Raw genomic sequence first — 21,721 nt, forward strand, 5'->3', positions numbered from 1 at the left:
TTCCCACTGAATGAAATGATAAACAAATCCCGTTATCCGAGAGATGAAACTCCCACGTTCAATTTGAAATAGTCGGTGAACCTAAAAATCATTGATAAATAGTTGAAAAGTTGTTTTAAAGTTAGACATTGAAATCGCTGAAATCTATAAATATGGGTAGCGGACTATTTTTCTCGTTCAGTCTACCAACGCTCTCTGATTGGTGCGCCTCGTGGGGGCAACTACCTACGATGCGGAAAGGAATGCGATCATGCGAGAGCTGTTCGTCAGTTCCATTTCGACCACCGTCGAGGTGACACCTCGAGCTGGGCAGCGGCGCATCGACTCAGCGACGACACTCGGCTATCGTACTGATAGCACCGGGAATCTCATTCACGGCAGCAAGCGCACAGTGGGATCATTCTGAAAAAAGACGATCAAAACCTCTAAGAGTCGTTAGATGGCATTTTAGCATATAAGTGTCTTTGGAAGATGTGTTCAGAAATATCGTCTCTATTTTTATGCATATTCACTGTATGGTAAAACTGTAGGGTGAACCCGAGCAAAAACATATTTTTTCAAAATAATTTTTTAGAGGGTAGATGTCTTCAGCAAAGTTGTAGAACAAGTAATTTCAAGTATCTTTGCTGAAGACACCATATAGTTTGGACTTCATTTTTGAGAGAAAATATCAAAGTTTAAAAAACAACCTCAAAAACAGTTTTTTGAACTTTTCTATGATTATATCGTAAAATTTCAACGTGATATATTCTACAAGTTTGTAGGTACTACTGGAATACACTATCTTGCCGAAGACACCAACTCTGTAAAATTGAAAATTGCTCCAGTAAACCAATTTTTTTGAAAAATTTTCACTATTTTCACTATTGAATATTTTTTGAATCGGCACTTTTTGGCAGTCGTGCTATCAAAATTTCAATGCTTTGTCATGTCCAGAATAGACCAAAAGTGACTTAACAATCGGGTCTGATAAGGCACTTTGATTTCTGATGCTATTTTAATAGTCATTTTTTAAAGAAAATATTCACAAATTTTATACAAATCAATTAATACAAACTGAAAACTCACGAAAACTTTTCGACATTAATATTTGTTAATCCAAAGAGTATTCTTGTTGAAATAGTTTACATTTCCAACACTGTGGTTGACTTTACATTGAATATACGACAAAAAATATCGCCTTTTAAATTTTTAGATGAGTTTTTAATACCAATTAAAAACTGTGTTTTTTTCCCTATTTTTTTATTGTAATTCCCAATGCATTTGTTTATGTTAAAGTACATACATTAATTAATCAACTAAAGCAATGATAACATTTTTTTTCATTTGCTATGTTAACATTATAACTTTGGTTGAAAAACTAAAAAGGCGAAAATATAATGAATGCCTCTACAAGTTTTGTGTTGAAAATAAAAAAAAATAAAATAAAACGAGTGAAACAATGTTACATCACATTGAAATAACCAGCATCTGTAAGAGATATTCTAGGTTGTAAATCTTACGTCATGATGAAAATTCCTCACAGATATTTTATTGAAATTGGTTATGCTGTTTGGTACTCTTTAAAATTTATTTTTCCCAGTTTTCGAGAACTGCGTCCGTTAGGTCGATTTCTGTCCATGATTTTCAAAATTCCTTCGTCGTAGACATCCCAAGTAACCACGGTGCTGAAGCCTTATTGCATGCAGATATACGGTGTATTTAGTGCAATCATTACTTTACATGCAAACTTAAGGTTAATTTAAAGTGGAAGTGGGCAATTATAGAATCAAATTAAGATAATACTGGTATAATCTTGGAGCAGTCGCATAATTGCCCATTTCCACTTTAAATCAACCTTAAGTTTGCATGTAAAGTAATGATTGCACTAAATACATCGTATATCTGCATGTAATAAGGCTTCAGCACCGTGGTTACTTGGGATATTACCTTGGTTCATCCCTTGACAAATCCACATCAAGATCACGGCTCGATTATGGATACTTTTCCGGAGGAGCCTTTAGTTTTAAGTTTATATTATAACGATTTTTTGAAAAGATAATTTGTGCCTTCTTGAGAAAGATTTCGTAGATGAGGAAATCACTCAAAGAGGGAAAAGCCTCTTTCAAAATTTGTAGTTAAAAATAAATGACACTGACAGTTGAAATATTGTACATTTATTTAACTTGTTTTTTTTATTCAGAATTACTACTTGGATGAGCTAAAAATAATATCGAAAGGTTGTATGGGATTTGTGAATATTTTCTTTGAAAATTACTATTAAAATAATTTCAGATATCAAAGTGCCTTATCAGACCCGATTGTTTAATCAATTTTAGTCTATTCTGGACATAATGAGCCATAGAAATTTTGACAGCACGGTTGCCAAAAAGTGCCTACTCAAAAAATATTCAGTAGTGAGTTTTTAACTCACCTAAAAATTAAAGAAAGCGACATTTTTTGTCGGGTATTCAATGTTAAGTCAACCACAGTGTTCGAAATGTAGACTATTTCAACAAGAATACTATTTTGATTAACAAATATTAATGTCGAAAAGTTTTCGTGAGTTTTCAGTTTGTATTAAATGATTTGTATGAAATTTGTGAATATTTTCTTTGAAAAATGGCTAATAAAATAGCATCACAGATCAAAGTGCCTTATCAGACCCGATTGTTAAGTCACTTTTGGTCTATTCTGGACATGATAAAGCATTGAAATTTTGATAGCACGGCTGCCAAAAAGTGCCTATTCAAAAAATATTCAATAGTGAAAATAGTGAAAAAATTTCAAAAAAAATTGATTTACTGAGGCAATTTTCAATTTTACAGAGTTGGTGTCTTCGGCAAGATAGTGTATTCCAGTAGTACCTACAAACTTGTAGAACATATCACGTTGAAATTTTACGATATAATCATAGAAAAGTTCAAAAAACTGATTTTGAGGTTGTTTTTTAAACATTTATATTTTCTGCCTAAAAATGAAGTCCAAGCTATATGGTGTCTTCAGCAAAATTACTTGAAATTACCTGTTCTACAACTTTGCTGAAGACATCTACCCTCTAAAAAAATAATATGAAAAAATATTTTTTTGCTCGGGTTCACCCTACAGTTTTACCTTACAGTGAATATGCATAAAAATAGAGAAGATTTTTCTGAACACATCTTCCAAAGACACCTATATTCTAAAATGTCATCTAACGGCTCTTAGAGGTTTTGATCGTCTTTTTTCAGAATGATCCCACTGTGAAGCGGCGGGCCAGTTTTCGATGGCGTCTAGCGTTGAGCGCGGAGAAAACCAACACGAATTGCGTGGCATTGTAAATTCATCAAAATCGTCCATTATTCAAACGGTCCTTTTCAGGACCATCGAAAATGATTTCTCAAGAGTTAATTGGATAAATTTCCACCCTCGATCGAGAAAGGTGTAGTGCAAAGCAAGGACAGAGCATCGTTTCTCAGCAAGAGTGAAGCCGGTCATTAATCGCATCCACGGCAGCAAGCGGGGGGCCAGTTTTCGACGGCGTTCAGCATTTAGTGCGGAGAAAACAAACACCCGTAGTGGCATAGTGAATTCATTTAATTTTCTTCCTAGAATTATTCATTATCCAAACGGTCCTTTTAAGGACCATCGAAAATGATTTTTCAAGAGCTGTGAATCGGATAATTTCATTCCAATGAACGGGAAAAGTGTAGTATAACCGAAAAGTGAATTATTGAATGCTTGGTGACTCAGTCAGCAACAATTATGACGCCTAATTGTTCCACCCGGACTTTGGCAACGCATTATCATATCCGGACCATTTTGCGTGAAAAATGTTTCAATTCTAACATTTTCCAAATTAAAATGATCTAAATCATCTAAAATTTTGGTTACATTATCCGTTCAATGGAAATTTTCTCATTTCTCGGTTGAGTAATCGTTTGATGCGTCTGGAGCATGAGGGGTGGGTCATGCAAACGAAATTAACTGAAAAGCCAGCCGAATGGGAGGAGCTTCATATGCTAATCTAGGGGTATAAAAGCTGTGTCCTCTGTTTTCTGTCTTCATTTACGTTGGATCGGCCAAGGAGGTAGGATGTCATCTCCAGCAAGCAGCCGCACATCGACTGCGATGACTCTCGGTTGATAACACCAGGAATCTAATCCACGGCAGCAAGCGGCGGGCCAGTTTTCGGTGCCTAGTATTGAGCGCGGAGAAATCCAACACGCATTGCGTGGCATGATGAATTCATCAAATTCGTCCATTATTCAAACGGTCCTTTTCAGGACCATCGAAAGTGATTCCTCAAGAGTTAATTGAAGAAATTTCCACCCTCGATCGAGAAAGGTGTACTTCGTTGCCAGCAAGAGTGAAGCCGGTGATTAATCTTATCCACGGCAGCAAGCGGCGGGGTAGTTTCAGGTGGCGTCCATCATTCAGCACTGAGAAAACCAACACACCTTGCGTGGCATGGTGAATTCATGCCACTTCTTTCGTAAAATCGTCAATTAATCAAACGGTCTTTTACAGAAACACCAAAAATTATTCCTCAAGAGTTGTGAATCAGATAATTTCATTCCATCGAACGGTTCAACCATCCAATATTTTGGTTACTTCAGCCGTTCAATGAAAATTTTCTCATTTCTTGGTTGATTACAGACAGATTACGTACAGACGTCTGTAGCATGCAAACGGAATAAACTGCAAAGCTAGCCAAATGGGAGGTGCTTCATCTGCTAATCTAGGGGTATAAAAGCAGTGTTCTCTGTTTTCTTTCGTCATTTTCGTTGGATCAGTCAAGGAGATTGGAGGTGGATGTCACCTCCAGCAAGGCAACAGCACAACAACCCAGCGACTACTCTCGGCTATCGTGCTGATGATAGCACTTGGAATCGCATCCATGGCAGCGGCGCGGTGGGCCAATTTTCGACGGCGTCCAGCATTCTCCGCACTCCGCAGAGAAAACCAACACGCATTGCGTGGCATGGTGAATGAAGCAAAATCGTCCATTATTCAAACCGGTCCTTTTCAGGACCAACGAAAATGATTTTTCAAGAGTTAATTGGATAATTTCCAACATCAATCGAGATGTAGTGCAACCAAAAAAAGCAAAAGACAGAGCATCGTTGCCAGCAATAGTGAAACTGGTCATTATTATAATCCACGGCAGCAAGCGGCGGTCCAGTTTTCGGTGGCGTTTATCATTCAGCACGGAGAAAACCAACACGCATTGCGTGGCATGGTAAATTCATGCCATTTCGTTCCTAAACTCGTCAAATGTTCAGGTGGTCATGTTCAGGACCACCGTTAAGGTGAATATAATATATTATGACGAAGCCACACCTAGAATTTTCAAGAGCACAAATCTTAAGAATCGAATGTCGGTTTGCGCTGAAAAGTTAATCAATTGGTCACCACCAGCGGGTTACCAATCGATCAACTTTTCAGCGCAAACCGACATTCAGTTCTTCAGATTTGTGCTCTTGAAAATTTCAGGTGTGGCTTCGTCATATATTCACCTTAATTATCATATATATAAAATCCCAGCGTTGTCTGTCTGTCTGTCCGTAACGCTTTGAAATGTTTCGTTGAAATGTTTCATCATAGTTGTATCAAATTTCTAAAAGGTACGAGAACATTCTGGATGTTTTTGACTTTCCAGAAATAATAAGAAGAACCTTCTGGAATGTTCTGGAACATCAATATTCTCAAAAGTCTAAGAACTTTCTGGAAGTTCCAGAAAATAAATAACGTCCTGGAATGCTCTAAAATATGGAACTTCTTAAATTTTCGAGAATCCCCTTGAAGTTTCTGGACGCTTAAGAAAGAAGAAGAACCTTCGGCAGTATTATGAAGCATTTTTTTTTTAGCGTAACGTCCCAACTGGGAAAAACCCTGCTTCTCAGCTGCAGTCTATGAGCTCAGTTATTAACTGAGAACTTCGGCTTCTAATAACCACTTCTAAGTTGTTAAACGTTTTAGAAAAGAACCTTCTAGAATGTTCTAGAGAGCATGAAACTTTATTATATTGGGAAAAGGTTATGGACGTTAGGGAACGAGCAAGGAACCAAAAAAGAACCTTCTAGAATGTTCTGGAACATAAAAATCCATAAAATTTCCAGAAACCTCCTGAAAGATACTGAACGTTACAAAAGTAAAACAATCATCTGAGACATTCTGGATACAGTAGACGTTCGCTCGGTGCAAACGGTTTAACTGCAATGCTTTTTAACTGCAAGTCCGCTAAGTGCAACAATTTTGCAGTTATCGCACCGCCATCCGTCAAAATCAAATGTCAACGGCGATGCGATGTTTTTCCTTTGCAGTTTTGTTGCAGTGCGTTGTTTTCCGAATGCACATTGGCTGCATTATGCAGCGACTGACAGTTCTTTGACGTCTGTCAGTTGTTGCAGTTATCGAATTTCATTCGGTAAGTGAAACGTAAACATGTTGCAGTTATCGAACGTCTACTGTAACACACTTCCTCAAATATCGAAAACTTTCTGTGCGTTACTGAACGTTTCAATCAGAGAATGGAGAAGAACCTTCAGGAATGTTCTGTACACTTTTCATTCTTAATTTCAAGAACTTTCTGGAAGTTAATGAAAGTTCAAGAAAGAAGTAAAGAGCCTTCTAAAATGTTCTGGAACACCAAAACTCATTAAATTTCGAGACCTTTCTAGAGATTACTGAATGTTTCAGAAGGAAGAATAATAATCTACGAAAATGTGTTCTTTGTATCCCGCGCCCGAGATAATCAAAATTCTTAGAACTTTCGAGAAGTTACTGGACAAAAACAAGACAACGACCTTCTGCAAACTTTTTTAAATTTTTGAAAAGTGTCTGAGAGTTTATGAACGTTCCAGAAAGAATGAAAAATACCCTTTTAAGAAGGTTCTGGAACAACCAAATTCATAAAATGTTTGAGAAATTTCTGGAAGCTACTGAGCATTCCAAATGAAAACAGAAAAATCTCTAGAATATTCTGGAACATTAAACTTCCCAGGTACTTTCCAGAAGTTACTGAATGTTTCAGAAAGAACAAGAAAACTAACCTTCTGGAATTTTCTGGAACAAATTTTTTAATGCCGATTATGTTCGGAGAGTGTTACAAAAATAAAAGAAATTAATTATTAGAAAGTATTAACACTTCACGATACACAGAGAACCTTACAAATGCACAATATACGGGCATCACAAATTGACACAACGCGACACAAAACATAAATGTGCCCTGTTATCCAGATGGATAACTCCTTCCGATCACAGGATGACGAGGTTTCATTTATTGGTTTGGGTCCATCAGTCATCCTGGAATTGTATTTTAGTTGGCAGTATGCCTTTTAGTTCACAGCGTTTGTTGCCGTGTTCATAGCTTGGTTTTGTCTAGGAAAACTAATCCTAATCGGGCATCCCGTTTCAGGGTTCGATACTTGAGCTCAACAACTAAGTCCGTGGCAGGGAAGGCTTACATCTCTAGTACTTGACCGCTGCCCGAAATAGCCTGAAAGTTGGCAATCAATATTGGATTCCATTTCATATTTTGTCAGAACCCTATAAATGTGTATTAAACTCGGGGACTATTTACAACTTAAAATGAAACATTTAACACAAAGAACGCACGAATATAAAATTTATAACACATTCAACAATTATTCTGTCTTATAATTGTAACAAATATTTATACCCGTAACACAATCCAACGTTTGAGCAAGAATTTTTCGTGAATCGTTCAGCGATTCACGAAAAATTCAGCTCCCATATGCTTCACATCCTTCATAACAATAGTGTTAAGGCCATATACTTAACACTACGATAAAGATAAATAACTTAACCTAAACTCAAAACGAAACCAAAACGAGTTTTGCTACTCGAAAGCCACAGTGCTTTCCAGAAACGTAGCGGTGAACAGGACTAACAAGTCCCCAAAAAACACCTCAACTCAAAAAAGATTTATGTTACCCGAAAGCCAAACTGCTCTCCAGATTTTGTAACGAATAAATCTTACCTCAACTAAACTTTACTTTTATGGACGAGCTCTGGTCCACAAAAATAAAATGGCCTTAAAACTGTAGTTATAATCCATCCAACTAGCTTTCATTTGCATACACGGGGTTTTTTAGTTGGGCGCCAATGTTACGAAAAGTACATTGGAACCTTATAAATGTACATTTTATTTTCCGTATCGTGCCCCACGTCTGGGAACTTAGATACGAAAAACAAAATGGAGCATTACAAATGCACAAAAAACAAACATGCAACACACAACATTAATTGTGCCCAGTTATCTAAATAGATAACGAAGTCCCAATCCAGGATGACAAGGTTTCATTTTTGTTCTTGGTCCATCAGTCAATCCTGTAATCGTATTTTTTCTGGCAGTTCGCCTTTTAGTTCGCAGCATCTGTTGCGGCATTCAAAGCTTGTTTTGGTCTAGGAATTTCTAATCCTAAGGGGGCATCCCGTTTCAGGGTTCGATACTTGAGCTCAACAACTAAGTCCGTGGCAGGGAAGGCTTACATCTCTAGTACTTGACCGCTGCCCGAAATAGCCTGAAAGTTGGCAATCAATATTGGATTCCATTTCATATTTTGTCAGAACCCTATAAATGTGTATTAAACTCGGGGACTATTTACAACTTAAAATGAAACATTTAACACAAAGAACGCACGAATATAAAATTTATAACACATTCAACAATTATTCTGTCTTATAATTGTAACAAATATTTATACCCGTAACAGGAGTTTGTCAACGTTCAAGAAAAAAAAAATGTCAAATGGACCTTCTGAAAAGTTCTGGAAAGTCAGAATTCATTAAATTTTGAGAACTTTCTGGAGAGAAAATTTTGAGAACGTTCAAGAGAGAAGCATTCTGAAGAGAGATTCTGGAATGTTCTCGAAAACAGTTTCATTGAAAAAGTGTAACTGGAATTTAAAAAACAATCTTTTTCCAGCTAACGTGGCTAGCCACGTCGGGTCAGCTAGTTCCTTAAGAGTTTGTGAATCAGCTAATTTCATTCCATCGAACGAGAAAAGTGTAGTGCAACTGAAAAGTGAAAGATTGAATACTTGGTGGCCCAGCAATAATGATGAAGCCGGTCACTAATGGCCTAATGGTTCCACCCGAAATTTAACAGCGCATTATTCTATCCGGACTATTTTGCGTGAAACATTGTTTAATTAAAATTAGTTTGAACATTTTTCGAATTAAACTGATCGAAATTATCCAATATTTTGGTTACTCTATCCGTTCAATGAAAATTTGCTCATTTCTCGGTTGATTAGTTGCTTGATGCGTCTGGAGCATTCGGGGCGGGTCATGCAAACGAAATAACCTGGAAAGCCAGCCAAATGGGAGGAGCCTAATCTGCTAATCAAGGGGAATAAAAGCAGTGACCTCTGTTTTCTTCCGTCATTTTCGTTGGATCAGTCAAAGGGAGTGAATGTCACTTCCGCAGCTGCGCACCTAGCCGGCGACGACTCTCGGCTATTTAGCTGATAGAACCAGGAATCTTATCCACGGCAGTAAGCGATGGCAGTTTTCGACGGCTTCCAGCATTCAGTGCGGATAATTTTCAATTGTCTTGCCGAAATCTTCTATTATTTAAAAGGTCCTTTTCAGGACCATCGAAAATGATTCCTCCAGAATTATGAATCGGATAATTAAAAGCGACAGACTGAAAACTTAGCAACAGTATAGCCGGCCTCTAATTGTTCTAATTGTTCTAGTATCTTATTCGGACAAATTGTGCCTGAAACATTGTTTCGTTCTAATATTTATCGAATTAAAATGATCTTAACTTTTCAATACTTCGGTTAGTTCATCCGTTCGATTAGAAATTGTCTCAAAGAACGATTGATTAGTTGTTGAAAGCATCTGACACAATGTGGGCGGGTCATGCAAACGGAATAAACTGGAAAGCCCGCCGAATGGGAGGAGCTTCATCTGCTAATCTAGGGGCATAACAGCTGTTTCCTCTGTTAACTTTCGTCATTTTCCTTGGATCAGTCAAGGAGATGGGAGATGTCACATCCCAGCTAGGCAGCTGCACACAAACTCAGCGATGACTCTCGGCTATCGTGGTGGCAGCACCAGAAATCTCATCCACGACAGCAAACGGCCGCATTCAGTATGAGTAAAATCCCCAAGTAACCACGGTGCTGAAGCCTTATTGCATGCTAATATACGGTGTATTTAGTGCAACTATTACATTACATGCAAACTTAAAGTTGATTTAAAGTGGAAGTGGGCAATTATAGAATCATATTAAGATTATACTGGTATAATCTTGAAGCAGTCGCATAATTGCCCATTTCCACTTTAAATCAACTTTAAGTTTGCATGTAAAGTAATGATTGCTCTAAATACACCGTATATCAGCATGCAATAAGGCTTCAGCATCCTGGTTACTTGGGTCAACTCGCATTGCGTGATGAATTCATGCAATAATTGTCTTGCAAAAATCTTCCGTTTTATAAACGGTCTTTTCCAGGATCAGCGAAAATGATTTCTCAAGAGTTATGTTTCGGTAATTAAAAGCGACAGACTGAAAGCTTGGTAGTTCAGCAATAGTGAAGTCGGCCACTGTTCTTCCCAGATGAAAACAACGTATTATTGAAAGAGTTTCACGTTAATCTTCAATTAAAAGGATCTATCTAACGCCGTTCAATTATCTAATAATTTTACCCGCTCGATGAAAATTCTCTCGTAGAAGAGTAAATTGATCATTTCTCTTCAAAACGAAATAACTCTTGAACTAGTCAAAATCTTCCCAAGTAACCGAACAAGCTGAATAACAGCTTCTTGAGCTTAAGTAAGCTTAAGAGTGATTTGTTTTACTCTTATACAGCAAAAATGATTGTTGGGTTATGAATGCGTTCAGCGAAAGCGATCGATCACACATCAACTTTACTCAACACATTAGTCCACCCATTTGTATTATCATAACAACAAACATTGTATTATGAGAATATAAAAGTCGTTCCAGCCTTTGTCCTACGTCAACATTGCGGTTATGTCTCAGACATTACCCACTCCTAGTTTTTCAACTGTTCACATTTGCCGTCGTACCAGCCGTTCCCGTGATTCGGAGTCGCGAAGCCTAGTGCTGTAGCCGAGGTTCTACCTATGGCGGATCGGATGTCCCTCCAGCCATCTTCAAGTGTAGCTGCGCCAAGCTGCTCTTCCGTCGGTAGGGCCACTGCTAACTGCTGCGCGTAGTCTTGAGCCACTTCTACGTTACGCAGCTGCTCGATGTTGAGTCGAGGTGTTCGACTTCGACGCGTGGTGATAACTGTCGATAGTTTTGAGCGCATGCATACAGTCTTGTCTGAATTTTTGATTACTTGAGTAAGGCTCTCATCTGCGCTTTTTCGCCCAATACCTCCTAAGCTAATGCCTTGAAGGTAGTACCTTTCTTGGACGCCTCCTTCTTCAGCATTAGCATTATCTCTCCAGCCCTGGTGCGCCAGCCGCTTTTTACATCCGCGCCCAGCGGTTACAGACGATTTTCGCCCTCAGCGTCTCGGCGTATGTAGCCGCCTCAGTTTTGAAGACCAGCGCGTGACTCCATTCGCGCTTGTGGACTAGTTTCACTATTCTCAACTTCATTTTCTTACCAACCGTAATCCAAGGGTCCTCCTTCCCTTGGGCCGGTGGGCCCCGTTTCTCTTAGGGGTGGCCTCCTTGAGCTTAGTTTCCCTACCCCTTGCTCGTTTCTCAACCGACTGGTTGATCGCGCTGGCTATCCCTTCCTTCCTCTCCGGCTTTCCGCCGGGAGCTTCTTGGGCCGCGTCTCCTCGGCAGGTTTCTACCATGCAGCTCGAGCCGTAGGGTGGTTTGACTTTCCACTACGGCTCCGGCAAGCTGCATGGTTTCATCATGCTGCATCGTCACGTTGCCAGCAAAGATGAAGCTGTCCGTTTGTGTGGACCTATCCTCACTGCTCGCATCAGCCGCACTCCGCTCTTCGACCAGGAGATCATACTCCTTCTTGGCCGGCCAGAGCCAGCGATTTGCGGAGCTTCAGCAGGCCCTGTTTCAGGTCCTTGCTGATGGTAATCCACTCGCTCGTGTAGTCGATCAGCTCGTCCAGCTGTTCGGCAACTACCAACATCTTTGGCAGTCCGCTCCTGCTGTCCTGTGGATCAGCGCCCGTTTGTGGTCCACGCCTCTCATCTGCACTTCCTCCCTCGTGCTCCTTCTATTGAACCTCCTGGCATTTGCTCGCTGGTGAGTACACCAGCCCCTCGTAGTGGCGATCTCGCCAGTCCTCCTCGTGTGAACGGGTTCAACGCCCGTTCCCTCTCCCTCTCCACTCTCGATCACACTGTTGTTGTTCATGGATTTGATAGTCATTTCTGTTGGGTCCCCCTTAGAGCCGCTATCCTTCACTGCAAATGCAGTAGACGCCAATGATCCTGATGATTATCTATGCAAGCAGGGAGGCCACCCGAGGGTTGGCCCAGGGTCCTAATGGGTATTGGGCTCTGTTGTAAAACAATCTAGATTAAAAGTGACGCGGCCTGAAGGGCCTTATAACCAGGGGTTTTCCAGGCTTCTGGTCTCGGCCACGGAAGTCTTACGGGGTGGGCAACAAAAACCTCTTTTCCCAGGGCCGACTCTTCGCTGTAATACTGATCAGGGAACAAAGAAACGCCGCAATTCACTTTTCACAAGTTTATTGTTACCTTATCTGTGTGGCGTGTATGGTGTTAAGTGTGTATGCTGGCCAGAGTTGACGGGATCTCGGTATGCTGCGGGCTGATGGGCGGTGGATGGTAACACGGGAACTCGGGCACAAGATGACTGTTGGGTGCCGTGCCTATTTCTTCCACCGGCTGCAGAACTGCTATCTCAGTGGCCTTTGGGTTCCACTCTCTCTTGGCTGTTTTTTCTCAGCCTGGAAGTAATGGGTCCTATTCGAGACACGAGGGAGGTAGGTCTTAGGGTTGGAGCACACTATGAGGGTAACTGAACTTTATATCAGACTCAAACTTCTTTGAAACACAATTTTTATTCTTGAATAACTATGAAGCTACCGCTTCTCGGAGCTCAGTAGCCGAAATTGTAGATTCTGATACAATGTGGTAAAATCACTTTAGTTTCTTGGACACGAAGTGATCACTCTGGATGTTCGATCAGAAAAGAAAGATCAACTTCGAAAGACCTTGCTCCAAACCCACTTATAACTTTCCAATATCCTCATCCTCTTCCCGAAGTTTGCACTTGTCCATACCCTGCATCTATTGAGTTGTCCAAAAAAAGTGTCACGAAACCTACTGCAAGCCTATTCATATACGTGAGAACAAAAGATGTTTACAAAGTTCTTACAGATAGATTAACACGGGAAGTCTGAACACAAACCACTACCACACAGGAATTTGGATTGGTCAATATCCTTTTCATCTTTCTAATGCCCACCTAACCCTTCTGTCATTCCGAAATTTCTCATTTCATATATGTCATAGGGGAACCAACATATTTTGGACACAGCAACGCGCCAATATTTCTTGGACACTTACGGCAAAAACAAATGGAAGTGTCCAAAATATATTGACGTAACGCTGTGTCCAAAATACGTTGATTCCCCTAGGTGTCATGTGTAAATATGTGGAGTAAGTTTACATAATATTTATCTAGTTCAATTTGGCGGTTGCTTTACTGGGAGTGGCTTACCTATAGACTTAATTCTATTTCAAACTGCTAACTGTTAAGGGGCCATTAGACTGTTTGTCATCATGACAAATATTTGCCATTGAAGTCCGACATTTATCCAAGGTTGCTATGATTCAGGCTGTGTTGGTCATTTGTTGGGCTTGTTTGGCCAAATATTTGTCACGTCTAATGGGACCTTTATACGTACCCTATTGGGTGGCTATTAATGACAAACTCTAGTATGGTTGTATCTCTGCTTTCATATTTAATTACTCGCTTGCTCTGGATTGGGTTTATAGGGTAAATGTACCAGAATGGTAGCAGCTCAAAGCCGGATCAGCGTTAATCAGTAGTGTGCATCTGAACCTACTTCCACCTAGTTAGTTGCCTAAGCTGGGCACAGGTCAGGAACGCACTTTAAGGCCACGCCACGGTTTTATGGGACGGAAGACAGCGCCGACATTAGCCCATCCGCCGTTTCAGTGTCGCCCGACCTTACTAAGAGGATAGAATGCCGTCGCTACCAGCAAGGAAGACTTCACTAGCTACAGCCACACCATTACCAACATTCGTTGAAGAATACGTCGGACGATTCTCCAACTAAATAACACATGCTGCGAATCACTGCTTATTGGCGGCGATATTTCAGCCACAGACAAACAGACGTAACACTTGCGAAATTTCCATCGACCACGATTTTAACGATCATTTTAAATTTTCATAGTTGTGGCTTTCACAACCAGAGGCGCGCGCATCGTTTTTCTATGCGTTTGACGTTTCACACTAGCGCCTTCTGTTGACGATATTGCACAACACAGTGATTCGTGCAGCTTTACCACCAGGTGATGGTAGTGTGAACAGGTGTGAACTGGGCGATGGATTTCCATGAAAATCTTTCAAGGTGTTACGTCTGTTTGTCTGTGTTTCAGCAACTTGCGCCTACCTAAACCCAAACGAATTGTCACTTCGCCACTCTCCACCGATGAGATTCGTGGCGCCGAATTGGCTCTCATTCGACTGGTATAGAAGGACTCCTTTCCGTTGGAATTGAAGGCTGTCAGGGCAAGGCAGATCATCTCATCTCACTCCAGACTTCGTTGGTTTCATCCAATCATCGACAAGGACAACATTCTTCGCATCAGCGGACGCCTCGACCGTTTGGTGCAACCATTCGACTCCTGCCATCCGATTTTGCCCCCAGGTTCACACCCAATCACGGAACTGCTTCTTCGGAGTCAGTACAAACGTCTTCTTCACGCAGCAGCTCAGCTTCTTACCAATATCCTCCGGTTGCGATTTTGGATTTTGGGAGGCAGAAACGTTTCTCGACGAACCATTCACAAATGCGTCACGTGTTTCCGAGAAAAGCCGAAAGCCATTGAACAATTCATGGCCGAACTTCCATCGCAACGCGTCACCGCTTCGCGACCATTCTCCATCGTGGGGATCGACTTTTGGTGGCCGATCTATCTCAAGCCACGCCATCGCCGAGATGCACTACCGAAGGCGTATTCGTCTGCTTCAACACAAAAGCCGTCCACTTAGAGCTGGTAGTGGACCTCAGCACGGCCAAGTTTCTCCAAGCTTTTCGTCGTTTCGTTTCTCGTCGTGGTCTGTGCTCAGATGTCTGCAGTGTATACTCTACACCGACAACGGCAAGAATTTCGTCGGTGCGGCCAATGAACTGCGGAAATTGTTGCGCGCCGAAGAGTTGCGCAAGCTCTGGAATTCGATGGCACTTCAATCCTCCTCGTGGCTCCCATTTCGGAGGACTCTGGGAAGCGGCAATCAAGTCGGCGCAAAAACATTTTGTTAGAGTGTTGGGAGACCGGAAACTAGCTTTCGGCGACATGGAGACGCTTTTGGTCCAAATTGAAGGGTGTCTGAATTCTCGCTCGTTAACAAAACTATCTGATGGCCCGTCGGATCTCCATGCATTACCTCCAGGCCACTTCCTCGTCGAAACTTCGCTACAGTCGGTCCCAGACGTCGACTACGAATCAGCTCCAATAAACCGCCTCCACCAATGACAGCAGATCATGAAGATGCTTCATTCAGGACGTCTGGAAACGCTGGCACATGGAATACCTGCAAATGCTGCAACCCCGCTGTAAATGGATTAAACGACCACGTGTAACTGAAAGAGAACCAAGTAGTGGTTATCGTGGACGAAAATCAACCGCCAATGCGTTGGCCTTTGGCGCGAATCCATGAGATCCATCCCGGAAGAGACTGTGTGGTTGATGAATGCTGCACTATCAACGACGTCACTCAATGCTATAAAAACATCCACCGTATCAACATCCCATCTACGATAATCAACGAGAAAGCGGAGAGAAATTCATCTCTACTCATCAGGCAATTTCATCTCACGACTGTAGTTGCTGGGTCGGCTTATAATGAGTAGAAGTAGATACTGTAGAGTCAGTGCACATTTACCCTCGGTGGCTATCAGGCTGTATCTCTATCGGTTATGATTCCAAATCTACGTCTTCGATTCGAACCTTTATTGTCGTTTATTGTGATGTGTTTTTTTGAGAAATACCTATATGTTATTATTAGTTAAGTTCTACCCAAAAAATCAGTGAAATTAGTTAAGAATAAACTGTGTGGTGTTAGTATTAATAAACTGTAGTGTCTCAATTCAACGTGAAAATCGATAGTTTATTTGCTGCCGAAAAGGATCATTGTGTGATGAGTTCGTGCTGGGAACTAGCGAATACAGAACGGGAAAAGAAATTGAAGACCAAGTCCACTGCTACCGAACATGCATAGTTACCTAAGCGTGTGTCATCTCAGTTACCAATTACAAAGCATGAGCATTGAGCAGTATACTATAATCAGAAACTCACTGGCGTTGTTCCTGATGTGCCCAAGGCACTCCTAGTTAGGCTGTGACACTTTGGAAGAGGTGTCATGTCGCTTGTACAGAGTTGCTTACGGACGTGTGGAATTTATGAAGAGGCCCAGCAGAGCCCACTGCTGGGCTTCCACCACGCCTAGGACTCTGTTTGAGCAATCCGTATGCCCCGTATACCTTCCTTGGGTTACCAAAAACGGACCTTCCGTTTGCTAGATATGCGCGTTCCCACGTATGCCATTGCATCTTCCCCCAGAAAACCTGAAATCGCATAATTATGCAGGTCGCAAATCATTTAGGGACAGATTTTGCATCAACTGGCAGCAAAACTCACTTTATTGGTGATTTTTCTCGCAAAGGACGCTATTTTCCGAGTTTATTGTGTGTATGTTGTCTTTCTCCGTACAAGCGCACTGAATAAATCGAACTGCTACGTCGAATTGGTTTTGTTATCACGCAACACCTCGCAAAAGCCAACGAGCTTACTCGCTACAACATCGGTTGTCTCCAGTTCCAGGACCGACTGAAGTGCTCAAAGAACTTTAAATTGAAAAGAGGCAAACCAAGTTCCAGTGGAAGCGTAGAGCCATACAGAAGAAGAAAAAGAAAAAGGACCGACCGGGAATGGAATCCAGGCACTCTTAGTAGTGGTCTTGTGGAATACCCGTGCTTTTATCGCTACAGCAATGTGGACCGCCAGGTCGCAAACAGGGTGAACACCACTGTCCTAGACGTTGCTCAAACGTCTTCGGGTCTGTCCATAAACTACGTAGACTCTTAGGGGGGGACGGGGGGGTCTGATCAAAGTCTACGCTCCATATAAATTTCGAAAATTTTGTATGAACAAAAGTCTACGAGGGGGAGGGGGGGGGGACTGAGATGGCCGGAAAAAAGTCTACGTAGTTTATGGGCAGCGCCTTCTCTCAAGCTCTGAGAAACGGACGACGGACGATGATGCTGGCGCGAAGAGAGTAGAGCAAGTACGTACACCTACAATTGGTTTGCACTGAGATACCTAGGTACATACAATGCTGGTTTAGGGCAGCACTGTGTGTGCTTGCTACTGGAGCGGTGACAAGTCAGTTGCAATTTCGCGGAAAGTGATCACATTTATTATTTAATTAGATCTGAACGACCGGGGCCGGTGAATCGATTTTAGGCTATTAAAATTTGAAAGCATCTAAGAACTTCTACGAATAGTGATGCTGAAAAGGCTGTAGTGCGATTTCCATTACATTTTATAATTACCGTAATGCTGTTTTCTAAATTCAATTCACAATTCCGTACACAGCATGTTTGTTGGTAAATGGTGGCAACCTTAAATGTAGCGCCAGAGGGAAAAGAAAGTTCTACCATTAAATTATCTTTTTTTTTTTTTTGAAAGGTTCCTAGCGGCACGCCGACGGACGTACAGTGTATCAAACAATTGTCCGTACAGCAATTTTTTGGTCAACATAATTTTTCACTCAAATGTTTATAACTTTTTTATACATCAATCAAAAACGCTGAAATTTTGACCAATCATAAACCATATATTGAAGCTCCATTGGTAAAATTTTGAGCGAGATCGAATAAGTTTTCTGAAAATTATAGAACTTTTACTAAAACTTATAAGATTTTTGAACACGTTTTTAAAACATTATATCTCAAAATGTACTTGATGAAACTTTTACAATCTTTTTTGTGTTACAGTTTATACCTAAGGCTTTCATTTGCACCTTCGTTTGAGGTTCAATATACACTACAAAAATTATAAAAAAACTGTATATGTTCAGAGAATTATTTGGAAATTTATCATATTTTGATCAATAAAAATGCCAAGTATTTTCAACTTTTTTAAACTTTCTTAATGTAATATTTTTATGCAGGACCTACTAAACTACATATGAAGAGTAGGTCCTATGCATTTTTCGTTCAGTTAATGCACTTTTATTGGTGGAAAACGCTTGGCAGATTATATGTGCAAAATATGGCATTTTTTTCAATATCGTCAACTACATACGCAAATTTTTCATATTTTTTGTAGTGAATATAAAACCTCAAACGTTGCAGTATATGAAAGCCTTAGCCTTTAGGCTGTAACACAAAAAAAATGAAAACATTTCATCAAGTACATATTAAGATATAATGTTTTAAGAATGTGTTCAAAAATCTTATAAGTTTTACTAAAAGTTCTATTACTTTCAGAAAACATATTCGATCTCGCTCAAAATTTAACCAATGAAGCTTTAATATATGATTCATGATTGGTCAAAATTTCAGCGTTTCTGATTAACACATAAAAAAATTATTAACATTTTAATGAAAAATTATTTTGGCAAAAAATTTGCTGTACGGACAATTGTTTGATACACTGTAGAAACCTCTCCCATCACTGTGCGCACAAGCGTCTCGTGTTTGCGCGGACAACGACAGTTCACTAGGCCTTTGGATAGGATAGAGAACGTAATCCTTCAAAAGCAGTTCACCAGCCGTGCACGGAACATGTCGTCCAGTAAGACACTGTTGCGTACTGACTCAGAAGGTTACGGTAGAAGGTGTGAAAGTTTCGGTTTTGTCATATGGTCGATTTTGTATTTGTTTTTTTTTGTCATGTCAAGGTTTAAAGAATGTTATTGTTCATATTTATGCTATGCTCTATAATTCAGTAATCTCGACACCAACATTTCAAAAGGGCGTAACTGCTTTTGGAATCATCACCTTCTTTTAAAGCTGTGGATCATGTGTTATGATTTCCATGTTTTTCACAACAAGTACCAGATGGGAAAAACTCTACTCTTTCCGACAACCACGGTGGTTTGAGTGTAAGGGAGGCAGTACGACCTACAGCTTTGAAAGAAGGTATTACTTCCAAATGCAGTTACGCCCTTTTGAAATGTTGGTGCCGATCTTTGGTGTGCCTATGATCTGTTAGATAGTCACATCGACTTTGTTTGTTATATCCATTTTCGTTGATCCTCATTCTAGTATTGTTTTTATTATCTTTGAAAGTTGTCTTTCGTCCACATCCCTAGCACTATCAGCATCGGTCCAAATAAGTCCATATTAAAGAAAACCTTTCATACACTCAGTCGAAAAGTAAAAATATCTAATTTGTCATAAATAGTCTACGTTAGTCAAAGTCGAAGTAGTCAGTTTTTGTCGATTTCGTCTTGATCACACGTTAGCTTCGAATCTATAAGCAAGCACTGTTAAATGCTGCACTTCCCCCCACTATTAGTTTCTTAGTTATTTTAAATTGATATTGAAAATTATAGAGAAAATTGAATCACGAAAGCATATCAAATGTTGAAAACTATGTATTAGTAAATTGAATACGCGAGATACTACTAATTATTTCATATTTGAATTGAATTTGTATTTGTATAGTGTATTTGTTAAAATAAACCAAATAGTGGGAAGCCCAGGAAACAGTTCAAAGTCTGCTGACTCAAAAAAGATTCCGAGACTCATCACAAAACACAAAAATTTGCATTATGATTCACAACGACTCTCGAAACCTTCCCAGATTCAATCGACCGGAACTGTTTTCTGGGTATAGAAACTACTAGGCCCCAGCAGGTCCCTCCAGTTTATCGAGCATTTCTGATAAATCAGCCATACTCCATCTGTAGCAGCCGGTTCGCAATGAACCGTTGGAGGCGCATTAAAGTGTTAAAGGTGATATTTTCATTACAAGAATTACAATTAACATCCTTCATTTTAATACCGTCGAACCCTGTGATCTCGGCCAGGGAAAGTTCTACCATTAAATTATCATATTAATAAACTACAAACAGCATTATTTGAATAAACATATTAACAAAAGTTCCGACAATCCTCAAACAACATTATTTGATGCAACAGTTTGCCAGTTGCCAACACTTCACATGTTGCAAAGCAACTGCAGAGTTAGATGATCGTAATTTCAATTTATTTTAGAGACCATCTAAGAAACGATCTGACTCAATCTTCACCATCTAAGCCCTATACCTAGAGAGCTATTCAGCTCCACGGCGGCGAAATTGGCGCACATTAGAGCCAAGGCCATAACCTCAATTGCCCATAAACTGGCTCATCCAGGTCGTTCACCTACTCTGCTCCCGGTCCTTGTCCCTGTCGTCGTCGATTTGTAGAGATACGCGATAAACGGCCATCATTCCCAGACTGTTGAACGGAGATTGAACCGGGCACGATGCGCGGCACTCGAAAATTCAATTAACCGCGAAAGCGCCGAATCTTCCAGCACCGAGGTGACCGTGACCGTGTGCGGTCATCGCGATTTGTGAACCGGTGAGAATCGGTATACCGATAGTTATAGCTACTATAGGGGTACTTGATAGCCCAGTTAAATAACGATAGCAGAGACCAGAGCTAGGTATATCTCTGGTCTAAACATTCGTTTATGATGACATTCAATGACGACTTTGTATTTCATAGATGTTATTACTAATAAAATAGCTATTTCATCAAAAGCTTCTATCCTCATCTCTGTGCGTTAGTTATAGATCGCATTACAAACATCTATAACAAATTTCAAAGATCTGTAAAACGTATGCAGTTTTCCTGGTCATATGTGCAACGGAATTCAAGTTGTGCTTGGCCTTCAGAATTAGAAAAGGTGGGAGATTGATTTGTTTATGCATTGTATTGTTGTAAAGGAATATATTGTTGGTTTAATTTAAAAATATGTTGATTGATCATTCACGTAGTTAATCAGTTTAGGTTAGTTTTTACAAAATGGTGATTAGGCCGTGTCGATTTTTGCAAAATAGCGAATACACAATCCAGAATAGTCACAAATGGTTGCAAATGGACCCAAATGTAGCTCTGCAAAATAAAAAAAAAAAAACTAAAAAATCGGTGAGCTAGCCCGCAATTGACTTGAAGTTTTATATGGGAATTTTAATTTTTCAGTATGGGAAAATCCAGCTTTTCAAACATTTGAAGAAAAAGGCACTTTAAAGCAACTCTTAAAATCTGCTCCCCCTGAAGATTTAGTACATACAATTAGTGAACATTTTGTTAAAAGACAACTTTTTAGTTGTACTTCAGATAAGGGCTTTATTAAATTTCGAAACAATGGACATTTTATTCGCATGATTTCAACTTCTTTAATTGGCATCACTGCACGTTTTGCGTGTGGAAGTGGGTGGTAACAGCCACCTGCGGCGTCACCACCCGCCGCTGGATGGAGACGCAAGTACCTTATAAAAATGAGATACCGTCTACCCCCGTTGGTTTGACCTCATCTAATCTGAACAC

The sequence above is a fragment of the Aedes albopictus genome, chromosome 1 (genome assembly GCF_035046485.1).
Source record: "Aedes albopictus strain Foshan chromosome 1, AalbF5, whole genome shotgun sequence".
In the NCBI taxonomy this organism is placed as follows: Eukaryota; Metazoa; Arthropoda; class Insecta; order Diptera; family Culicidae; genus Aedes; species Aedes albopictus.